Here is a 26,079-nt window from a genome sequence, read left to right on the forward strand (position 1 = left end):
CTCAGATGGTTATCACTCGCTTGGCCTAAATGTGATAAATGCAAGAGGTTACCTTTTAAAGGAATGGCGATAGAAATTAACTTAGATTAGATATGGGTTTTATACTCTCCGTGACTGAACCGATATGGATTGGTTAAGGAAAGGATATTACTTGCCTTACAAATATATGGAGATTGTTCCTAGCTTGTCCTCTCAACTATCACTTGTCTCTTGTCACACACCATTGTCCAATAGTCGTTCCCCACTTTGCTCCTCTCTCACAATCCGTAGTCCTTAATCTCTCTCCTATTCTCGCCAACTGCCCACACTACCTGACAATCCCAACACTCACCTCACGTTTGCCTAATTGCTTATTCTGCATTCCTTTCTCTGCTTCCTGCTATCCTAAGACTTTATACTTCTTACCCAATACCTTGGGTACGATACGCTCCTCTACCCCCTAATGAAAATCTTTTGATTTTCACCTAAAGATGAAAATTTTAAAGCTGTATTCCATATCGATCCTTTCTATGGAGAGATTTTTTTTTTATTACAAAATATAGTCCCAAAATTATTGAATTAACATACCATAACCGAAAATGTGAAATTTGAGTAATATTGTTCTTGAAAAAAGGAAAAGGAATGGAGAAAAATAAACAATAAATAAACAAAATAAATAAACAATACTTGTCAGCGTATGAAAGGTGAACACTGACATGTGAGTTTGTTATGCTGACTCATGTATGCAATGATTGAGAGTTTTACTTCACACACGTTGACGTTATGATTGTCTATGCATAAAATATGTAAACACACAACACGTAACACAATTATAAGGTTATTGTTCCATCCGTATTGACCTAGTTAAAAGGTGTGTGGCACAGTAACACACTAATGAGGTAATATGTCATCAATCCTGTAAACACTGACACTGCACAACACTATTAAATATTTTGAAGTTAATTATTTACAAAATCGGCAAAGTTTGTGATACTCATCCGAGTTACACTTGCCCACATATGTCATATTATCGATGTAAATTTCACCGTCTCTTACTTTAGTGTATCATGTAAATATCGCTGTCGTTTTTATTTATAATATATGTCAATTATCACAGTAAATATTTAATTAAAAAACTTGAAGTTAATCAAAATATATACACTGTATCAGTAACTGTCCTTGAGTAATAATATATGTACATGAATTTATGTATTTGAAGATAAGAATATAATAGTGTTCGATAGATAAAATCACAGCACTAACATTTGTCCATAAAATAATCCTTGAGTTATCCTGATTCTCATAAAGAGTTCAAGTAAAATACCATAATTTTACTCTTGTTAACATCACTTAATAGTCTCTGCGTATAGCAATGAAGTTTCTTCTTGAACCAAACCATGTATATATATGTATATAGTCAATTCCTTGTGGCCGTGAAAAATGTTTTTCACTGTGATGCATTAACTTTGCAGCTACAAATATTGTCATTGAAGAAAAACGTACAGTAGAGAACTGCATATCGTCGAATCGTGAATGTGAAGTATTTAGTTGTATGTAAATATTCCTTCAAATCGATGTATATATTATCAGCGTTGAAGATTAGCTTATCAACTGATTTCGCTGAACTGCGTAATATAAATTGATGAAAGGTCTAATTGTAATTCCTGTTTCCACGTGTCGAAAAAATAAAATAAAAATCTCAGAAATAAAAATCTTGAGAAATTCTCAAAAAAAATCGTAGGACAAATAATTCCTCTGCGTCCTTCAGGTGTAATTCGTGTTGATTTCTTATTTCTCCAAGGTTTTAGCTGGTGACCATCTCTAGACATTGACATCTGTGAAAAAGCTGAACTGAGGACTGTTAACATGGTTTCATAATATTGTTAAAATGTTCATTTCACCGTTAAAATTTGAATTATCTGTGAGGCAATTCAGGTAGGTTTTGGGAAGGAAATTTGCTTCATATACCGAACAGGCATTTCCTCCTGATCGTTAGTGTAATGTTGTGTGTGTGAGAGAACTTAATATGTCGGTATGTGTAGAGGTTTTGTTGAGACAAGGGCGCCTCTAAGTCACCCTTATTTTAAGAAAGTAGTACTTGTAAATATTACAAGTATGAAAAATCTTGTAGTTGAGGGTTGTTATATTTGAGGAAATGGAATTTGAACAGGAGTACCGATTCAGTCATAACATTTACTCTTTCTATAAATTACCCAAATTCTGATTAATGCCATCCTTTACACACCAAATATAATTACAATATGGAGAAAATAAATAAATAAATATAACTACTAATAATTACTAAAAGCAAATTGAACTTTATATATGAATTGAACGTAATATTGTAAATACTCTTGAGAGTGTTATGAGTGTATACTGTAGACTACTGCAAAATTTAAATTACGTATAATTGATTTCTGAAAATATATGAATACTTAAATTAACTGAAAATATTTATAAATAACAATTGAATGAATGAAATACTTTAAATATTACTAAAAAATAATGTGTTGATCAATCGTCCTTCTGTTAGTATAATATTGATAAAATATCGTCATTAATAAAGATTAATTGTAGAATAAACAACTTGCTGAGAGTGTCCATGACAATTGGAATACGTAAAATAATATTCTAAGAATCCTAAATCTCGTTGTCCATTATTGACTCTTTCCCCCCTAATGATATTGCAATCAGCGTAAGAATATTTAAGGAAAATAATATACAATTGTGTATACAAAAAAAATATGGAGGGAAAAAAAATGAAAGTTGACAATTGGTAGTGTGTAACTATATGCATATGCATCTAACATTAAATAACATAAAAATAAAAACTTAATTGCAATTTATATTCCAAATGTTGCCAGATGAAGAAATATCGTTCTGAACAGACATACAATTCCATGTTCCCTTGTATCTTTCGATCTGATAACCTGAGTTGAAAGAATGCTCTGTCGCAGTTTATTCAGTTCCCCAGTTAATGTGGAATGGAAGATATCTGCTGTGTAATTTGCAACGTGTTGGTTACTTCATGTTAAGAGAGAATTTTGCTTCTGTCGATGTAAATAAATATCGTTGCCGGAAGAAACGAATAGAATGCCTCACTTGCATATTTCTTGAGTTGTTCTGTCTTCCTGAATGTCACTCCAGTTTCCCCATTGCTTAAAGAGGAAGGAATTTTCCCGGTGCATCCGAGTTGAACCTTATCCTTTTGCTGACGAAACACATTTTACCATGAAGGCAGTTGAAATTGACTTTGGATATCGCTTCGAGAAGTATGAAATACATGTGAGGGAAATTTTAAGTGGGAATTTTACAAGATGGGAAATTTCTACCATGCGGAAAAAATTTTTTAGGAAGTACTCTAAGTAACTTGATTATAACATTCAATAAACTAATTGAGTCGTATTTGGAATGAAGTATCCTAAATTAGATGGATCAATGTAATGTACATGTTTAATGAAAGATATTTTACTTCTTCAAGACTGTCGTAATTCATCTCATGACTGTGTCGTTAAATTGTTAATAAAATGTGACAAGTGGCTGCTGATAACTCATGATCGTAACTGTATGTGTAAAATACTACTTATTTCTTCTATGCTCTTAATTGACTTATTACTCTTCATATTAGATTTCAAATCTAGCTTTTATGTAAAGTTATGTAAGAAAAATATACAAAATAATTAAATCTCAATGTAAAATGCGTATAATTATAAAGGTAATCTTAATATTTATATTATTTCCATGTGATACATTTTATTATAAATATCAAAGAACTCAATATGTTCACTATTCTCTTCGTTATTATAATTATCTATATTATAATTCTTATTATCGCTCTTATTTAGTTATTATTGATCTGTAGCTCGTTTAATTGAATAATTTACTGGCTGTATGCCTAGTCAGCTCTTATTATAACTGTTCTCTTTATTTAACGTTATTTAAAACTTATAAAACTGACAATCTCATATTTCTGTCATTTATTTAGTTATTAAAATTATAAATGTAATTAACATAAATTTAACAATTGAAATATTAAAATGTGTACTTGTTTAAACCCTATTTTGACTAACCACGCTAAATCATAGAGAATTTTAATTCTCATTTTTCCTTACCGAATGTGTTTAACACATTTTATTCATAAAAAAAAATACTAAAGTCTATTATCGACTTACACTATTTATCTTTTGTAGTTCACAAAAGATTATTTCCATCAGTTCTCTGCAGGCCTACAAAAACCTGAGGAAAATTTCTTGCGCGCTGTTTACATTCATTCCCTTTGTTCACTATCCGTGAATACAATAATATTAATTATTATTATTTTTGCGCGTTACTGTACTTGTTGTTCATTATTATGAAACCTTGATGTATACGTGTTGTAACTAATGATTTTAGTGTGGTAATAACTAGTTTTACACTTCCGTGCAATTATTAAGGGCTAAACAATAATATTTCACATAATTTTAGTGTTTGTTAGTTTAAAAAAATATTTGCAAGATGTAAAATTTATTTAGTGCATTAGAGTACTGAAAAGTAAGTTACGTACAGGGTAAAAGGTATGTTCTCACTCATTCACTCCTGACTGTTCCTGTTCTTCATTCTCATCATCACCATTTACATTCTCATCGCCGCTACCGTGTTCCGAAGCATAGTATTTCTTCAATCTCTGGACCGAAATTGAGTCCACGACTGTCTGTCCCCGTTTTGTCTTATATTCCACTTTGTAAACATTGGGATTTTCTTTTGCTATAATTTTACAAGGTCCTTTATATACTCCCGAAAAGCATTTAGCGGTGTGTACACGATGACTGCCATCGTATACTAGAACCAATTCTCCTGGCGTAAATTCAATGGACTGATGACGTTTATCGTAGTACTTCTTTGCTTGTCGGTGGCGTTTCTGTAGAGACTCATAAGCTGCTTCTCGTGCTTTTTCGAGAATCTTGAATCTCATCTCGTTGTTTACATTCACACTGGGCGTTAAATGTAGTCCGCTCTCCCAGACTAATCTAGGCGTAAATCCATGAAGAAGAAAAAATGGACTGTTCTTCAAATTCTCCTGGTAATTAACATTGTACGACCACACGGCCGATTGCAAGTATAAAAGCCAATCTGTGTGTTTTGAGTTCACGAAGTTCTTCATAAGTCCCTGTAAAATAGCATGTGATCGTTCCAATAATCCAATTAAATTGTGATTAGCTGCTGGAGCGAATTTAAGATGGATTCCACATTTCTCCGATAGTTCTTTAAATAAACTAGCTGTGAATGAAGTACCTCTGTCCGTATCTATAAAAGAGGGACATCCAAAGCGTAAAATTACATTTTCAAAAAGGAAGTTAGCTGCTGTCTCACTTGAAGTATCTGCTACTGATTGAGCAATTAAAAATCGAGTACCATGATCGATTGCACTTAGTATATATTTATGGCGGAGCAAACCACTTGGTGGATACGGTCCGCTAAAATCTAAAGCGATTCTATCGAATGGTTTCTGTGAGTTGAACTTTAAAAGTTCTCCATATGGTGCTCCTTTTATGCGCTTATTCTGCTGACAAATTACACACTCCTTGACCATTTTCTGAATATGGTTCTTCATAAATGGAAAGTAAATCCTATCCAGTGCATTTTTGTATGTTTTTGTGAAGCCGTAATGCGCTCCTCCAGCTGGTAAACTATGCAATGTCTCAATGACAGTGTTGCGAAGTGACTTCGGTATGCATAATAATTTCTTAGTCGTAGCCCCCAGTTTATGTTGTCTATAAAGAAGTCCATTTTCCATAACATAATAGCAAGCTTGCCTCTGCAGGGAGAGGTTGGGTGGGTTGTTGCCCCCCTCGTCTTCTTTTCCTTCCAAAATATTAATGATATTTCCAAAAAAAGAATCCTCTCGTTGGTGTATAGCAACATCAATTGTCTCATCTAACAATAACAATGTACGTGGCTCTGGAAGCTCCTCGTCTTCATCCTTTGGATCATGTTCTGTTTCCCTGCTGATAGCATCCGCCATATTTTGTGTAGTTTTACAGTGAATTGGCGTAAAATCGAACTCGGCCATCAACGTGTACCATCTAAATAATTTGTTTGAAAGTTGCGTTGAGGAGCGAATGAATGTGATTGCTTGGTTATCGGTAAATAATTCGAAATGTCTCCCAAGTAAAAAGAATCTGAATGACTTAAATGCGTATATGATTGCCAACAATTCTTGCTCGATGGTTGAAAGTCGAGTTTCATGGTCTTTTAAAACTCTACTGCAGTAGGAAATAGGCTGAAAATCACCGTTCGCATTCGGTTGTAAAATCACCGCGCCAATAGCCTTACTGCTTGCATCCGTATATACCCTTACTTCTTTGGATGGATCATATGCCATTAATACAGGAGCTGTAAGTAAAGCCTCTTTCAACCTCTCAAACGCAGTTTGCTGTTCTTCCCCCCAGAGAAATTTCTTCTTTTTTCCTATCAATTTTTGCAAGGGAAGTGCCATCTCAGAATATGATTTTAAAAACTTCCTGACATAAGATGTTAATCCGAGAAATGTGCGAACTTGTTTCACAGTTGTCGGTGTCTTATATTTCTTGATAGAATAAATGATTTTGTCATTGATCCGATAGCCAAATTTTGAAATTTTATGTCCTAAAGCAATGATCTCAGTGTAGCCGAAGTGACATTTTTCTATTGCAAGTTTCAATCCCGCGGCCTGTAAACATTGTAACATTTTCTCCAGAGTTACGAGCATTTCTTCAAAGGTATTTCCAAAGCAAAACAAATCGTCCACATAATGGGCAAAGTGATTGGGATCCAAATTTGTGCACGCTAGGTGAATGCAACGAGTCATCGCACTTGATGAACTGACGTGGCCCTGTGGCACGACGTTCATTTGATACTGTGACATTCCTGGTATTGTAAATGCTGTATATTTCTTACTGTCCTCGGTGAGAGGAATATTAAAGAATCCGCTCTTCAAGTCTGCCGTACAGTAGTATTTCTTGCCCCCCATATTGTATAATATTTCATTGATGTTATTCACACCCAGAGCGTCAAATACAGACGAAACATTCAATCTGCGATAATCCTGGCATAATCTATAACCCCCCTTTGCCTTCTTTACAAGGATAACTGGAGAGTTAAAGGGTGATTTTGTAGGAGAAATAACACCTTGCTTTAATAAAGTCTCAATCTGATCTTTAATTTCATCACGAAGGTGGACTGGAATCGGGTAGGATTTTAAGTGAAATTCTGTGTCATCTTTTAGTTGAATTCTATGTTTATAATTCGTGGCTCTACCTATATCATCCTTTGACCACGCAAAAACATGTGGATATTTCATTAAAACAGCCAAAAGTTGCTCCTTTTGCTGGGGTTCTAAATTCGGATTCACATCAAACCGACTAGGGTCCGCCCGTGCGTCACTGACGTTCCCTAACTCTTCCGTCGCAAAAACCTGTGCCTGTTCACCAATCTCATCCTTATTCTCATCATTAGTGTTACTCATGATTGGCCTATCCCATGTTTCAGCTTTCCCGATAATAGTGCCTTTCTTAATTGTAACATTATAATTTAAAGGATTTGTGATCCAAATGAGATTCGAATCCGGATTAATAATTGCTCTGGCAACCATCAATCCCGTTTTCTCTTGAAACTGTAGGTCCGGTTCCAAGAGTGTCCTATCTTTGTCATATGAATTAGCCAATTTCAGTGGAATGCACAAATGTGTCCTGGGTTTCACTTTTATCTTTTTAGCAGCTACAAATTCTGGTTGCAAAACATGCTGTAATAAATGGGAAACTTTGATTGACACGTCAAAAGCTTTCTTATTCTCATTTTTAATTTGGTTTCTTGGAGGTGTGCCGAATCTATGCAATGTAAGCTTATTTTCCTCAAAATCTAACTTAGCCTTTTGTCCCTTCAAGAAATCATTTCCTAATATGGTAATTTGATTAAAATCCTTAACGATTCTAAATGGATGAACAAATGTTTGGTTATGTATAGAAAATGGTAGTAACACAATTTCCTTAACCATCAGTTGACTATTGGTGACCCCTCTAATCGCAGTATTTATATTAAATCGCTTGGCATTGACTGGTATGTTCTTATCTCCCGTTACCGAAATTTGACTTCCACTATCCAGGATAAACTGTCGAATTTCCCCATCTACTTTCACATTGATGTAAATCAGATCTTCAGAAGGAAAAGTAGAGACCGTTAGAGTTTTTCCCGAAGGTCCTACACCTAGGTCCCCGTCATATGCAGGTCTTACTCGTTTAAAATTGCTTCTGTTCTGACGAAAAGTAGAATGATTTGTATTAACAACCTGTTTAGTAGGGTTATTTGGATCTTCGCGTCCCTGTTGTTGCTCCAAAAATGTTCGCGGCGATGAAGATGAAAAATGCGAACGCTGAAATCGAGGGTTACCGCCATTGCGCCATCGCCCCCTATGCGAGCTTTGCGACTGTGTGTCGAGATTATTATTGTGGTTATTATGCCAAGTATTTCTATTCTGAGCTCTATGATTACTATTATGATAATAGGTTCTCCTATTGTTTCTATTTGTATGTTCATATTCTCTAACTGGATATGAGAATGATGACTCAGTGAATGAATGTTTTTTCCGATGTTCTGCAAGTGCATTTACTTTAGCCTCAAGATTCTGAAATTGCAAAACTAAATCTGACTCATGAGACTGGAGTCCCGCGTTCGACTGTAATTGATCAAGGTCTTGTTGTAGCGCATTTAATCTTTCCTCGATCTCCCGATTAGCCTGAGAATAACTTATGTCAACATGACCATTGACCGTGCGCTGCAACGTGATAGCTTGCTGAGTCGGCATGTAGGCTCGACTCGATTCAGAACACGACAGAGCTTTCATTGTCTCACATTCAGTTTCTAGAATTTTACGTTTTTGCACAAGATATTTGAATTGTTCAACATGTTTCAGGTCTCGTAACATTTCATGCACTGAATCATATTCCCTGTTATAAACTTCTTTCATAAAGTTAGGTTGTAAACCCCCGCTTATTTGCTTAATTTGCTCACTAATGTCCATGGCAGGATCTAATTTTAATAACAATAACTGTTTTTCTCTTACATATTTTGAAACAGGTTCATTTTCCTGATGGAAGCGTAATCTGATTTGTTCTTCTAATTGAAAAGTATCCCCCGGTTCCGTAAATTCTTCCACAATTTTAGTTTTTAAAGTTACAAAATCTATATCCTGTGCTTCCTGAGTTCGACTCCAAGTATTGAACCATTCCAATGCTGAATCAGCCAAAAATGCCGGTAGCATTTGCCTTTTCTTTGAGTCATTCCACTCATTAAGAATAGCTAAACTTTCAAATTTGTCAATGAATTTTAATACATCCTCGTGAATGTTACCTTGAAACTGGATAGTTTCGAGAATGTCGGGGTGGATAAATCTAGATTGGGCCATGATTCTATGATTAGCCTATGCGCAGGAGAAATGCTTGATTAGCTTAAAATTAGCACTAAGTTGCTTGTTTTCTTTTCTCATCCCCCCGTGGCTTTGACAGGACATTATCAGCAATTCAATTGTTTACTCTCCCAAAAATTTGATAAGTTAGGTTCAACAATCGCGTAACAGAGTGACGACAGTACCGAACACATCTTTAAAATATTTAACCAACCTTTATGCAACATCCTAATGTTAATTCTCATCTTTTCACAAGCCAATCGCCGAATAACCTAGTTAAAACTCTACTCTTATTTATTTGCGCCTTACCGCGTAGCATATTGCTAGGCCTACCTTTTGCTTTCTTTTCTTGATCTTTGGTAACAATTGATAATTAACACAACGTGAAGCGCTAACAAGTGAAAATTCCGGCGCCATATCTCACGTAAGTAATTTGAAAAGCTAGAAGGCTCTATTGTTTTCATCATATTTCGGGATGAAATAGATGAAAATCGCAGTATTTCACGTACTGCAGTGTTTTCTCATCATATTTGCAAAAATGGATGAGAAGCCCTAAGCAGACTCCACCACGTAACGCAACTCCCATGCTGCGTTTGGGATCGAACCAAGAACCTCTAGATTTAACTGGGTGATGTAGCTATTCCTCATTCATCTCTCAGATGGTTATCACTCGCTTGGCCTAAATGTGATAAATGCAAGAGGTTACCTTTTAAAGGAATGGCGATAGAAATTAACTTAGATTAGATATGGGTTTTATACTCTCCGTGACTGAACCGATATGGATTGGTTAAGGAAAGGATATTACTTGCCTTACAAATATATGGAGATTGTTCCTAGCTTGTCCTCTCAACTATCACTTGTCTCTTGTCACACACCATTGTCCAATAGTCGTTCCCCACTTTGCTCCTCTCTCACAATCCGTAGTCCTTAATCTCTCTCCTATTCTCGCCAACTGCCCACACTACCTGACAATCCCAACACTCACCTCACGTTTGCCTAATTGCTTATTCTGCATTCCTTTCTCTGCTTCCTGCTATCCTAAGACTTTATACTTCTTACCCAATACCTTGGGTACGATACGCATGACAAAGAGAGAAAGTAATTGACCTGTTTGAGTATTCTAGTAGAGTTGAAGGGGAAATGTAAAGTTAAAGGAGAAATAAATTGTTGTTTGGTGTCACGTGTGGCACACCATACAAAACAAATGTAAATCGAAATGTTAAAATAATCAAACGATATGTAAAATATCTTTTACTATTAACGAAATCATGTATAATACTTGAATTTCTATACAAATTACAATTTTAGATTGCTGACTCACAAGATAGATAAAATTACAGCATTCCATTTAATTTTAGAAAGAGATTCAGGGGTGCATTAGCATGGAATGCTCCCAGACCACGTTCACGGGATCTGGTTCCAGTGACGCAACAACCAGAAAGTTCAATTCCCCTTTAAAGATGCAAAACTTATATTTTTCCTTTTTAATTTTCCCTTCATCTAAAAGAAAATGAGACAGTAATTACAAATATTTATTGTCTATCTTTAGTATTATTAGCAGTAGTATTAGAAAAATTACTAGTGTTTCACTTACTGAATTGATGAAAATCAGGGATTATCGATGGTAACTGAAAACTTGCGAAAATTATACGAAATATCAAAATTTTTACTCTATAGCTACTTACTAAATTTTTCCAATAATTTTAAAAGTTAATATGATAAGGGGGAACATATTAATTTCCCCAAGCCTAAAATTCAAAATCGCGAAAAAGAGAGGAAAAGTTTTTCACATTGACTTTCTTGTCTGAGCCAGATGTATTCAAGCTTTTCTACAATTCGATATTTTTCATGAATTTTCTCATCTTCAATTTTCGGGACGGTGTCACCATCTCCGAAAACATCAAAATGTAAACCTCCGTTCCACGTAGTACACCCTGGACTTCATTTTGCGGACTAGCTAGGCTCTGGCGTCTGGACTCACAGCCAGTATAATTATCTGTGGACACGTAGTCAGGGCGTGGGCTCTGGGGACTGAAGCCCCCTGAAATGCTACAAATATTTCGTTGGAAATAGTGTGTAGTGGTAATTACACTTCCTTAGCAGGATCAAATATCTTGTATAATAAGTTTATTATTAATATATTAAGAAGTTTATCTTCATGGCTTCCATCGGGGGGGGGGGGGGCGGGGGCTTCCACTCTTTCGCCTTTAGGTGGTGGTTCCTGATAAGGGATGATGAGCCTCACCGAAAAAAAAAATTCTGGCAATGGGCCTGTCTGTGGGGCGTGTGTTCTGTCCATGCATGTTTCTGATTGTCCCTTCATTCCCGCATTCATCCTCATCTTCGCGATTAGCGAAAAGTGGCAGAAAGGTGAAGTAAACTAAGCTAAATCTAGCAATGTTTTCGTTTTTCACTTAAAATTCCGCTTGAATTTCTCTTTGCCGTAGGAAATTCCCTACATGTGACAACACTTTCAAGTTCTCATATCCGTCCAACTTGAAAATTTCACCACTATTTTGCCAATGAACTCGTCCGGTTGGCGCATGCGCACTTGAGTCAATGGTCGCAATTTACGCATCCTATCGTAGAATTAAAGCCTTTATACCTCTGAAGCAATGTAATACACCATAAATAGTAGTAATAATGAAAGGGGAAAAAAAAGCAAGTAAGATGTGAATTGTGAAAACGCAATGAGAACTACAGCATCTTCTGTTCACATCTGTTGCAAAAATAATAGCCACCTGGGCTGGAGCGACAAGAAGAAGACCCAAGATATGGGAAAGAACCATTCGTTGGTTCTAAGCCCTGTGGAGGAGATTGACAACCATCGATGGTTATCTGGAGTGCTACACCTGAGCTGACAGAAGCCACAAAACCATGACAGGCAACCTCTGCAGGTGTCATGTTTGGATTAGGTGTCGCGTTCTTGGGAACCACTGATCCCTCACGGACGGGATGGTCTGCTGCACCTGATGGCGAGGATTCCCAAGTTATCCGCCTCATTAGGTTGGCGCTGGGGAGATTTAGCACTTGCCTAATATGTACATCTTGAAATTGACGACCGTCAAGGTGTCTGGGCAGTATTGGTTCTACAGATTGAACGAGTTCATGATTGGTTACGGGAAAATTTTTCTAGGATTTTTCGTCGGGGAGGGTGTAAGCAGTGGCGTGCCCAGGATTTACGTAAGGGGCGTACGTTTACTTTTCTACGTACAGTGCGATCCATGAGTATTACCGTGCAAATTGTCCATCACCATGTTCGTGCACTTTATTTGACCCAATAAGAGCTTCAAGAATTAAAATAAAACTCAAAACAAGCTGTTGAGAACTTCTGCACCAACATACATAAAAATTCATCGCTTAAAAACACACAGGATGTAAGAGAAAAATTAATGAAAATAGTCATGGACAATTTGCACGGTAATACTCATGGATCCCACTGTACATTTATAACCTACCAGCCTCACTCGTTGTTGCAGGTCTCCATGACCGGGTTACACTACTCATTTGTAGCTCCCCAATTTCCTCACGATGGTGGGTGGCCAACGGTTCCATACACAGGCCGAAATCTCAGGAAAACTTGTTACGTTTCCCCCCAGGAGACTCGAACCCGCGGGCGTCCCGCAGCCAGAGCATGACGCAAAGCTACGGTGCGGGACATTTTGCTACATTTGAAGTTCTTTTACAGGAATGCAGGGCAAAAAGAGATGGTATGCGGATGCCCCTCCACAAAGCCTCCTTTAGCACTGATGGAAGTTGAAACCGTTATTAGGAGGATGTTTGCTTGAGTCTTGTTGGTATCTGGGGAAAATGCTCCTATGTTGTAACAATTGGACATCTGGGGAGTGATTGACATAAATTTCCTCCCCTTCAAGCACTGACAAGGGAGGTTATCTAAGTGTCCCCCTCCGATTTCCATGAAACTTGGCAAGTGTATAGAGGGGCCCAATGGAAGAAATACGTGTTTTTTTGTTTCGGCTAAAAACGGTTTTAGGAGGCACCCCCCTCCCCTCAACTGTCAAGATGAGGACAAATTGAAGTGGGGATATGACCCCGAAACCACGTAAATATGGCATAGGAAGAAACAAGGGGTATAGGGCCCCTCTATACACCTGCGAAGTTTCATGGAAATCGGAGGGGGGGACAGGAATCAAACGCCCACTTCAATTTGTCCTCATTTAGACATTTGAGGGGGTTTACCCCCTAAAACCGTTTTTTAGCCGAAACAAAAAAACATGTATTTCTTCCTTTGGGCCCCTTTATACATCTGCCAAGTTTCATGGAAATCGGAGGGGGACACTTAGATAACCTCCCTTGTGAGTGTAATGTGGCTTCTGGAGAGTTTAAAATTATAAATTCAGCACCATTCAATTTTCACAAAATTTCACCTTCAATGACAATTGGCACAGCTAAATGTGTAATTTTGTTATTTTTGAAATGATCTTGCCAAATGATGCACCCCCCAAAATCATGTTATGCGTCCCTCCCCAAATCATATCGTAATCCCCACAGAGTATTTAATTACGACAGCGTGTCTACACTGTAAAATAAATACACTTTCTGCACACTTTTGGAACACTTCCTAGAAACTACTTTTGATCACTTCTTGTACACATTAAATGTGCACAAGAAGTGTACAGGAAGTGCTTCAATAGTGTACAGGAAGTGCTTCAAAAGTGTACAAAAAGTGCAGCAAAAGAAGTGTACAGGAAGTGTGCAAGAAGTGCTTCCAATATAAAGAAGAAGTGTGTAAGAAGTGTGCTGCAGAAACTACTTTTGATCACTTCTGGTACACTTTACACATTTGGAACACTTCTTGCACACATGAGATATATCGCAATTCAGTACTCATACTTAGTTTCTAGAATAAAAATACAGTTGACTCACATTTAACTTGACAATTGAAGGAGGAGGAAAAAGCAACAACTTTCAAATGTGAACCTTAAATTTTATGTGATGCGTGTTTGTTTTTCTGCGACGCTTTTTTTTTTTTTTTTTTCCCTCGTTTTCCATTTAGAAGGCTACACCTTCTCTTTGGTAAGTGAATTGTTTTCATAAATGTTTTCTCTTGCAAGGTGATGGTCTAAGTGTGTTTTCAGTATTGAAGTGGTACAGATTTACTTATTCTGGGGGTAGTTCACTTAGATGTTATTTATTCAGTAGTGGGAAAATTACTTCTTAGGAAAGTAATAATTGCTATGGTGCGGCATGTGTTGGATATATCACGTGCCGTAGTTCCGGAGGATGATGGATTATGTACAGCTGATAATCAGGATGCTGTGGATCTATCAGGAAGGTATACATGGTTAAGAGATGCTGTAATGGTGTGCAGTGGTAAGTGGGAAGGCAGTCGTGTAGAGCATCTTCGTACATTGTGCTGAGAAGTTGTGGATGGTGCGAGTTCATTCGACCACTTATATATTTGTGACGGATGGCTTCGATGTGGGTTGTGATTTCCGGGAAGGTTATTCGCTCGTACAGTAGTCGTGTAGGACTTGGTAGGACTACTCTGAAGGCCCAACGAAGAGCATGTCTTTCCAGAACTTGTAGTTTGTGATAGAATGAGTCTGGCGCTGATATCCATGCAGTGTGGCCGTAAATTATTGCTGGTCGAAGGAAAGCCTTGTAGGTATGTAGGACAACCTGGGAGTTGAGTCCCCAGGATGTTCCAATTAGCCGTTTGAGCAAGCTCAGACGATTTGTAGCTTTTTTGACGATGTTGAGCAATTGAGGTTTCCAGGTTAGCTTGGAGTCAAATATGACTCCCAGGTATTTTGCAGTGGTGGCAGGCAGAATTGGAGTTCCCCGTATTTTGATATTTAATAATGTTGGGTTCCTTTGGATCTTCGAGCGACAGCCTGTCTGTAGAAACACCAATGCTTGTGTTTTGAGAGCATTAATTGTGAGACGCCATGTGTCACACCATCTTTGGAAGGAGTTTATAGCTGGTTGGAGAGTTTTGTTTATGGCTTGGATGGTTGAACAACAGGCGAGAAATGCGGTGTCGTCAGCAAATTGGTAGATAGAAACTTGTGGGGGTTTTGGCATATCGGCAACGTATAGTATGTAGAGTAATGGTGATAAAGCAGCACCCTGTGGAACGCCAGAGTAAGGGAAAATGGGGTATGACATTGCTCCATTTACAGTGACATAAGCGACCCTATTTGTTAGGAAACTGTGTACTAATCTGACATAGGAAAGCGGTAGGTGGAATTTATGGAGCTTGTAGATGAGCCCAGTATGCCATACTTTGTCAAATGCTTTCTCCAGGTCGAATAGTACTAGACAGGATGGTTTGGATGTGTTGAAGTGATTTGTGATGCGAGTCGTTAGTTTTAGTAAATTGTCAAGGACACTGTGTTGAGGTCTAAAGCCTGCTTGGTGCGACGGAAGTAAACTGTGTGCTTGTAAGTGCATGTGTATGCGTCGAACAATGATGCGTTCGAATATTTTGCTAAATGTTGATGTGAGCTGAATAGGTCGATAGTTTGTTGGGTTGGTACTATCTTTGTTTGGCTTTGGGAACATTAGAACCTTTGAAATCTTCCAGTCTGTCGGGTAGTGTCCTGTGCGGAGGATAAAATTGTAGATAATGGCCAGAAAGGACAGCAATGCAAGCGGGGCCTGTTTAATCAATACGTATGTGATATTGTCCAATCCGGGAGCAGTGTTTCTCTTCCTACGCACAGTATTGATAATATCATCTGTTGTGATAGGAACAGTTAGAGCATTTGTAGGATCAATAGTGTGCGTATTACTGGGTTGCAGTTGCCTGTTATTGGTGTTGGTGACTCTGTCAATTTTGGTCTGGAGGCGGAGATTTGGAGCTAGTTGTGGTGTTATAGTGAAAGTGTCTTGCAAGACATTTGCGAAGGCATAAGCTTTTTCAGTGTCGGTGTTTAGGGCTGCGTCCTTGATTGTTATTGGATAAGGAGTACTACTGGATTGTCCAGTGAGCACCTTGAAACGTTTCCAGTATTTGGTGGGATGGCTTTCATCACTCAATTGGTTGCACGTTTCAATCCATCGACGTTGTTTATAAGCTTTTATATAGTTTTGTACTGTACGCAGCCATTGACGGTGTAAGTTAAGGGATTCAGGATTTCTGGTCTGGAGGTAGTCCCTGTATGCTCGTCGTGATGCTGTGATTAGGTGAAGATATTGCGGAGGTAGCTTTGGTTTGTAACTATTCAGAGTGGTCGTAGGTATGTTAGTGGTTGCCGCACTGGTAATCTGAGCAGTAAGATGTTCCACCGCCGTATCGAGTTCCTCTGAATTGTTTGGTTCTGGATGCGGGTGAGAAAAAGCATTCTGTAGCTTTTCACTATATGCCTCCCAGTTCGCTTTGTTGTAACACCAGATTTTTCGAGGTTGTATTGTACTGCTCGTATTGCGGTTACCAAGATTTAAGGTAATTTTCACTGGGTCATGGTCACTGCCGATGGAATCCAGCACAGATATGTTCAAGCAGGCACTTAGAGATGTTGATGTTATAACAACGTCAGGGGTAGTGTTACTTATGGGACGTGTGGCTCTGGGCAGTACATGGAATTCTGCTGTAGTGTTTTGGTCCAGAAATTGTAAAAAGTTTGTTTTGTCTTGCATGGTTCGACTATGATAATTGATGTCCGCTGCTATGATATAATGTTTGCTAAGGGTTTGGATATGTTGAAAGAATTGGTATGGAATAGTTTCCCCTGGTCTTACATAGATGGTAGCAAATGTAACGACCCGGGATGGAAAGTAGATGGTACTAGCAGTATGTTCTGGCAAGTGGAAGTGTGGTGGGAAGGTAACTGTTCGATATGGTAATTTTCTATCTACTCCAATTGCTGTGCCGCCGTTTACTCTTAAGCCCGGCGGACCATCGTGGCGTAAGATGTTGTATGGTGGAATATGACAGATCATTTTTGGAGCAAGATAGGTTTCGTTTAGCGCAAAGCAGTGAACAGATTCTTCCAAAAGCAGGTGTTGCAATAAAGCTTTTCGTTTAGAAACAGATCGGATATTTAAAAATAGGAAATTATACATATTCCGTACTGCCATATTCAAAACCTTAAACCGCAGTTTCCAAGTGGGATATGTGGAAATGCACATGAGGACCAGAGTATGTTGCATGGAGTTGCAAGTTGAAAATTGTTTTTGCAGATGCCGTTACTTGGGTTAATATGTGCGTTCTTAAAAATGGGTGCACATTTTGGAGAGTCAGGGTGAAGAAACGTATTAGATCTTCCACTGTTACTGGATGTCGTAGTGAATTGTCAGGTTCTGTAGCAGTGTCATTGGTGCGCAGGGGAACTGTTAGATCAGGGTGTTCAGGTATTGCATCTGGCTTGGCTTTGCATTTGTAACTGTATGTAGGATGGTTTTCCGTACATGTGACACATTTTGGTGCAGCAGTTTGGTTTTGACATTCTCTGGTTGAATGGGGTCCTGAACAGTATCCGCATTTATCTCGGTTTGGACATGCAGCGGTAGTGTGCTTGTTATACTGTTGGCATTTTTCGCACCGCAATGGAAGAGGTTGTTGAGAACGGGATGGTTCAACTTTGTACCTGCGTCTGTATATATATGCTCCACTGTGTAGTAGGGTGTCTACAGCATTTTGTGAGTCTGTTAGGACCCGCACCATGTATGTGGGTCCGTTGTTATTGCGAATACGGATACATTTGCGGATTTGTACACCTTCGCATTCCAGTTCCTCAAAAATCTCTTCGTCTGTTAGGCTAGGTTCTACACCCCTGATGACAACTGATAGTAGTGGGGATTTATGTGGTGGTGGTGGTTGTTTTTGAATGGAAGCATTTAGTGTTTGGATGTTTGCTTTGGCTCCATAGATTTCAAAAGAAGCTTTGTTTCTAATTAGTTTTGCAAAGTCTGGATCTGGTGATTTCAATATGATGCCATTACGGGTGAACAGTATTTGTGCAATTTGTGCCCTTGGTACATACTTAGATGTTTGTTGGAACACATGTTTTGCTGTATTGAATTTGGTGTCGTAATTGGTGAGCAGGAAGTTGTATAAGCTGTTATCCTGTTGTTTGGATTTTAGTTGGGTTGCATGAGCTGTATTTCCTGTATCTCGTTTAATTGGTGATCTAGATCGTTGACGTTGAGGTAGAGGTAATCCTTCATAGGAATTGCGACGTCGGTGTTTTGTGGAATAGCTGGACGTTTGCATTGGATCATTGGTACTTCGTGAATCGAGCATCGTCTCGGAGTTTGGACCGTCCGTCCGTTTAGTACCTCCGGTGAAGGTTTTCGCCCCTTCTCGCTGTCGTAGCAGCGTTGCAGGAAGACCATGATGCATATCAGAAGACCACAACCGTGAGTTGTTTATATGATCCAATAGAACAAACGCAAATCCTATGGGAAAAGAGGCACAAACTCAAACCAACTGACAACTCAATCCAAAGAAGCGAATCCAAATTCCAAACTAATTGTAGAGCCCAAGACAAAAGAAGAGGAAGGATGAAGGTAGTAAGGGAAAACAGCTTCAAAAAATAGTGCAAGTCGTATGTCTGCTCCACTCAACGTGTTCAACCAAAAAGGTTCCTCGCAATCACCTAACCACCGTATAGGCACAATTGGTACCGTTTGTCCGTTCCAGACTTACGGCTTCCACCTGCAATAATTGGCCCACGATGCGTGACACAAGAGAGACCGACTTACGATTACCTATACCTGATGTTCTGCGACGCTTTTTTTTTTTTTTTTTTTTTTTTCCGTTCATCCGTTTAGGGGGTTATGTCCCTCTCTTCGGTACGTGCTGATACTTTAAATATATAATAATAATAATAGATAGGCTAAGTGTACTTTTTCTATTTTTGGGATTATGAAATGTACACTAACCTGGTCTTGAAATGACCTTGGATTTTCATTGCTATATTATATAACACCCTACTTTCATTTTTATATTAGTAAATAAATACCCTTTCTTGTAGTGTGATTATTAGTTGCAATATGAAGGGTATAAATGTGGTCGTAATTGTGGTGGATGATGAATGGTGTATAGTTCATAATCAGGATGTCTGGGCCCGATGGTCAGAGTATACAGAGTTAAAAGATGTTGTAATGGAGTATACAATCTGTACGGGTAGCAGTCGTGTATTGCATCTTCACGGATTGTGTGAACCAGCGGTGGGTGTTCTTTGTTCATCCTGTTATTTATATATTCTTTTCGCAATGCCTCTAGGTGAAGTGTTATATGTGGAAAACTTATTCGGGTATATAAGAGTCGAGTTGGACTTGGTAGTTTGATTCTGTATGCCAGTCGACATGCATGTCTCTCTATGATTTGTAGTCGTTCATAGAACGAGTCCTCTGCTGAGAGCCATGCTGTGTGTCCATACGTAAGTACGGGCCGAAGAAAGGCCAGGTAGGTATTTAGGAGGATGTTTGCTCGAAGTCCCCAATTCGTGCCGACAAGTCTCTTCATCAGTTGTAGTCTGTTTTTGGCTTTCTTTTTGATGTTCTGCAGGTGTGGTGTCCATGTTAGTTTTGTGTCAAATATGACACCAAGGTATTTGACGCTGTTGGTTGGTATTATGCGTGTGCCACGGATCTTAAGATCTAACAGACTTGGATTTCTTTGTATCCGTGAGCGACATCCTGTAGGAAGAAATATTATGGCTTGAGTTTTTGCGCTATTGATGGTGAGTCTCCAAGTGTCGCACCATCGTTGAAATACATTAATAGCTGGTTGCATAATGCGATTTATTGCTTGAATTGTAGAACCACAAGCCAGTAGAGCTGTATCATCAGCGTATTGGTATGTTGACACCTGAGAGAATGTTGGCATATCTGCGACATAAAGTAAGTAGAGCAGTGGAGATAAAACCGATCCTTGCGGTACTCCGGCGTTCAAGAAGATAGGGTGAGACATATTGTTATTTATTGTTACATATGCCATTCGGTTGGTAAGAAAGTTGAAAATTAAACGAATGTAACAGAAAGGAAGGCGAAACTTATGCAGTTTATATATGAGGCCGGTGTGCCACACTTTATCGAATGCCTTTTCAAGATCGAATAGTATTAAACAAGAGGGTTTCGATGTATTGTACTGGTTGTAGATTCGATTTGAGAGTCTTAGTAGGTTATCCAAGACGCTAAAGTGTGGCCTAAATCCGGCTTGGTGTATCGGGAGAAAATTATTTGACAGTAAGTGAGAGTGTAATCGGCGGACTAAAATTTTTTCAAGGATTTTGCTGAGTATTGATGTTAGTTGTATAGGTCTATAGCATTTTGGATCTGTACGATCTTTATCAGGTTTCGGAAACATGAGTACTTTCGACACTTTCCATTCGACAGGGTAATATCCAGTGCGAAGGATTAAGTTGTATATCAAGGCGAGAAATGACAACATTGCTAGTGGAGCTTTCTTTATCAAAACATATGTTATGGAATCAAACCCTGGGGCAGTGTTTCTTTTGTTTCGGACTGCGTTTGTTATATCATCTGTGGTAATTAAAGTAGTAAGAGGGTGATTTGCGTTGATAGCATGATGAGGGCTGGGTTGCAGTTGTCTATTTTCAGGATGTACCTTCCTTGTTATTTGAGATTCTAATCTGCTATTAGGAGCAAGCGGGAGCGGAGGAGTAAATGTGTCTTGGAGAATTTGTGCAAATTCATTTGCCTTTTCGTAATCATTTGTAAGAGCTTGTTGTTGTGAGAGAAGAGGATACGTAGTACTTGTATGTTTTCCTGTAAGCATATGAAATCGTTTCCAGAATTTGCTAGGATGGCTTTCAGCATCAAGGTGATTGCAAGTGTCGATCCACTGACGTTGTTTGTGTGCCTTTATGTAGTTATGGACAGTTCTTATCCATTGACGGTGAACTCGCAGACATTCAGGATTCCTTGTTTGTACGTATTCCCGATAGGCACGACGTGATGCAGTTACTAGATGAAGGTATTTAGGTGGTAGTTTAGGTTTAAAACTGTTCACAGTTATCTGTGGTATATGTGTACTTGCTGCTTGTTTTACTTCTGACGTGATGTTTTCTACAGCCTTATCTAATTCGTTAGAGTTCGTTGGAGGGGTGAGATTTTGAAAGACAGTGGAGAGATCTTCTCGATAACCTTCCCAATTTGCTCTGTTATAATCGTAGATCCGCTTTGTAGGAACCTGTTTGTGTTGAGTATAGTGGTGCACTGGTAGAGTTATTTTAATTGGTGCATGATCACTTCCTATCGGTGCAAGGACTTCTATGTTAATTTTGTCAGCTAAGGAAGGTGATACAAAAACTACATCGGGGGTTGTGTTACTCTCTGGACGAGTTGCAGATGGTAAATCTTGAAATATACCTGTGGTATTGTTATCGATGGTAGTGTGGAAAGCTGTTCGTTCTGCATTTGTTCGACTATGTATATTAATATCAGCTAGTATGAAGTAGTGACGGTATGTAGTAGCGATATAAAGAAAGAATTCCGTAGGTAGAGGGCTAGTGGGTCGTATATATACAGTAGCCAATGTCACATTTATACTTTTGAGATAAAGTGTGGCAATAGAATATTCTTGGTATGGAAATTGAGGTGGTAATATATTTGTTCTATAGGGAAATTTTGGTTTGATCCCTAGGGCTACTCCACCACATAATCGTTGCGCCGTTGTAGGACCAGGTGTATGTAGCAAGGAATACCTGGGTATGTAAAGGGGTGTGGCTTTGGGGATACGGGTTTCATTCAGTGCAAAGAAATGAATGTCTTCTTCCAGGAGAAGTTCCTGGAATATAGCTTTATGTTTCGGTAGAGAACGGATGTTCATAAATAGGAAATTATATTGTATATAGCCCGCCATAATTATATAAATAACAGTTAGGTTTCTAAACTTCAGTTTCCAGTGGTACAATTTGAAAATGTACATGTGGACCAGAATATGTAGCGAAGAGGTGGACACGAAAAAGAGTCTTAGCTGTCTGTACTATCTGTTGTAATATATGTTGGCGTAGAAATGGGTGGATATTTTGTAGGGTTAATGTTTGAAATCTAAGTAGATCTTCAACAGTCACTGGTTGTTTCAGAGAGTTCTGTGGTGGAGTTGTAGAGTCCATAGTTCTTAATGGTACAGTTAGGTCAGGGCGTGAGGCTTCGGGGTTTGGGCGTGCAGCACAACGGTAACTATATGAGGGATGAGCCTGTTTGCACGTGTTACATTTGGGTGGTGCATTCAGATTTGTGCACTCTTTAGTCGTGTGTTGGCCAGAACAATAGCCACAGATAGGTGTTTCGGGGCAATTTGCCGTAGTGTGGACGTTGTATTTCTGGCAGCGTTCGCATCGTAACGGAAGAGGTGCCCTTGAATGCGATGGTTCAACCCTATGTCGTTGGCGATATATATAAGCCCCTTCATGAAGTAAGCGATCGATTGTGCTGGAACAGTCTGTTATTACTCGCATCAGGTAAGTTGGTCCGTTGTTGTTTTGGATTCGAACGCATTTTATAACTTCATGCCCTTCCAACCGTAGTTCTTCTAATACTTCTTGGTCAGCGAGTTCTGGATCTACGCCTTTAATAACGACTGACATATGAGGTGGTTTGTTTGGGGGTGGTGATTGTTTGGCAGTTTTGGGTGTCAGTTGGGATAGAGCAGCCTGTGGTCCAAAAATTTCGAACGAAACTTTGTTTCTCAAAGTGGATAGAAATTGCGGATCTCTGGATTTGATAATGATGCCATTTCTGGTGAATAGAATTTGTTCTACTTGTGCTCGGGGGAGGTATTTTTGTAACTGTTGAAGGAGCAACTTAGGAGTTCTGTACTTGGGGTCGTAATTTTGTAGTAGGAAGTTGTAGACAGTGGAATTTTCTTCAGTTCGATCATCAATTTGTGTGGTATCTCTGGGATTTAACTTTGGATTGCGTGTTTGTTCTTGATATTTTTGTTTCTTTGGTAGTTGAAGAGGAGATCGAGAGCGATCCCTGGGTGTTTTTGAATCGGCTGAAGTGCTTCTTGAGTTGCCTCGGTCTTGTTTTTGGATTATCCTGTCTCGAGAGTTTGCACCCCCAACTTGTTGGGGGAGCCCTTTATGCATGGTGAGCGAAGGGAGGCAACCTAGTAATCCTTTTCGAAGACGAAACAATTAGGAGACAGTTATATTTCAGGTGTTGCAAAATAAGCAAAGTACAAGGTGCTGCAAACGTGGATTGTAGCACAGTTCGCTTCCAGTTAAGCAGAATACCAAGTGCTGTAAACGTGGATTGCAGCACAGTTCGCTTCCAGTTAAGCAGAATACAAAGTGCTGTAAACGTGGATTGTAGCACAGTTCGCTTCTAGTTAAGCAGAGTACAAAGTGCTGCAAACGTGGATTGTAGCACAGTTCGCTTCCAGTTAAGCAGAATACAAAGTGCTGTAAACGTGGATTGCAGCACAGTTCGCGATGCACAATCAGGGCTTCAGTTGTCACCGTTAGGTTTCCACCTTGATTCTCGGGGATTGGGCCTCCCCGGATGCCATGATGTTCTGCGACGCACGTACCTTCTACTTATATAGTCCACAATCAAAAAGGTTGCTCATGGGAGATTCACTTTTATTCACTGCAGTACATTTTCTTCTTTAATTTGTATCTTAGATGTTCACATATTTTTCGAAGAGTGTTAAAGCACAATTTTTCACTATGATTACAATCAAACGTATCATTATTTGTTGTACAAAAACTTATGTTTCTTGTACACATTTTGTCAGAACCATCTAGCGGCCGGTGTAGGAAACTCAGTATAAAGTAAGTATATTCTGAGCTTTTTACAGAATATTAGGTTACACAACAACATAAAGACTCGCTTCGAGTAATTATCTATATACATGAGTTTCAATTTTCGACAAAGTATTTTCATACTACACTCGACGAAACTGGACAATCGTTATTTCAAATTCAGAAGCACGCTCACGCACATATAGTAAATTTAACCCAACCCAACGTTTTGTTTCTCTTTACTTACATATGTATCATTTTGTTTACGAGTACCAAATTTCGTCTGACCAAATTTTTTGGTATTCTTAAACAAAATTATTTAGTAATTACAAGCAACATTTGGTTATCGGAAACAAAAAGCATAACCAAACAGCTCAACCAAACTTTTTTGGTAATTCCAAACAAACCAGTTTTTTCTGTGTACTTAAAGTGCACTTAAGTGGCGTTACATAATAATGATGATGACAAGTTTCCAGCAACAACCAGCCCCCCGAAGTTAACGATCTGTTTTGGTGTGCTTTAAAGATGAATAGTTCGATTTAAGAAAATCTATTAATTTCCTCGGAACATTCAACTTTATCCTTCTTCAATTTCAATGAGATTTATCCAATTATCAAATTGGTACATTAAATAAAAAAGTATTGATAGTTTCATGATGCAATGCGATTTCCATGTGTTCCAGGAAAAAAAAATAGTTATATTTTGTTATTGTTTAATGTTGCTTGCTTTCAAGTGTGTTACTGCTTTATATAATGAAATTGATTTATGTTCATAAGATATTCATTTGTAAAAAAAGTATAAAATAACAATCGATATGACCAACAACACAAAATGAAATCATGTGCTACAAAAGTGTACAAGAAGTGTACACTTACTTTAAATAAAAGTGTACAGAAAGCGTTGAAGAAGTGCACACAACTTTGAATGTGTCCCCAAAGTGTGCAACAAGTGTACAAAATTTCGTCATTTCGGGTCGCACACATCTAGAACACTTTAAGTACACTTTTGCAACACCTTCAGTACACATCTTGTGCATATTATATGCAAGAAAGTGTACCAAAAGTGTACAAGAAGTGTATTTTTTTTACAGTGTACAGAAAGTAACTTTTTCTTAGCTTTCCTGAACACTATACTTGATCTGCCCTCCTCCTTAAACAGGGGTGCCCATCACTCAAGATCGCCCCTAAGATCGTTCATCATAATCCCCCAAAATAGTTTGGATAAATACTTAATAATTGATGTTTATTTGAATGAAATACCATGTAAAATTGTCCATATTTATTAATTGTTCGATTTCGAAAAAAATTTAAAGCTAGCACATTGATTGGTTAAATGTAGTAAATTAAATTATGTAAATATGCATATTCAACACAAATCTTTACACAACTTAAGATAGAGATAGAAAATTCAACCTTGGCAAAACAAATAACATGCTCCAGATGTATGAGCGATTCAATTTTTGTCTCACCAGACATTACAGAACCCTATACCTAGAAATTCTTAAGCTCAGGGCAATAATGTAATACGATGCATCTGCTTTAAATTAATACTAGTATACTAACACTAAGCATTACACTTTAAGAAGTGATGTTATTAATGAATATCGAGAATATCGTTTATGTCTTATAATGCAGCTATAGTACTATAATATAATATAAAATTTCATATTCACCTCAGTAAAGCGCGATTCTCGCAACACATGAATGCGAGCGAAGCAAGAAAATTTTTATATCCGTTTCTTTTCAGGCTTTCAAGAATATTAATTTAACGTGGTATCTAGATTTTCTTAGGATCCTTGGAACTCGGGGTCGAAAACGTGTGGAAACCATATCGCTAAATACAGTCTCCAAAATTGAATATTCTAACTCTCTCTCCACTACAGAAATCCCTTGACAATCTAAGATTTAACACTTTATAAGGAGCTTCCTATCTCCCCTTTAAATGTAATACTCAATCCTTACCACCACAACTTCCATACCCGTTTTAGACTTGCTG

This window comes from Lepisma saccharinum, chromosome 7 (genome assembly GCF_977018435.1).
Source record: "Lepisma saccharinum chromosome 7, izLepSacc3.1, whole genome shotgun sequence".
Taxonomy (NCBI): Eukaryota; Metazoa; Arthropoda; class Insecta; order Zygentoma; family Lepismatidae; genus Lepisma; species Lepisma saccharinum.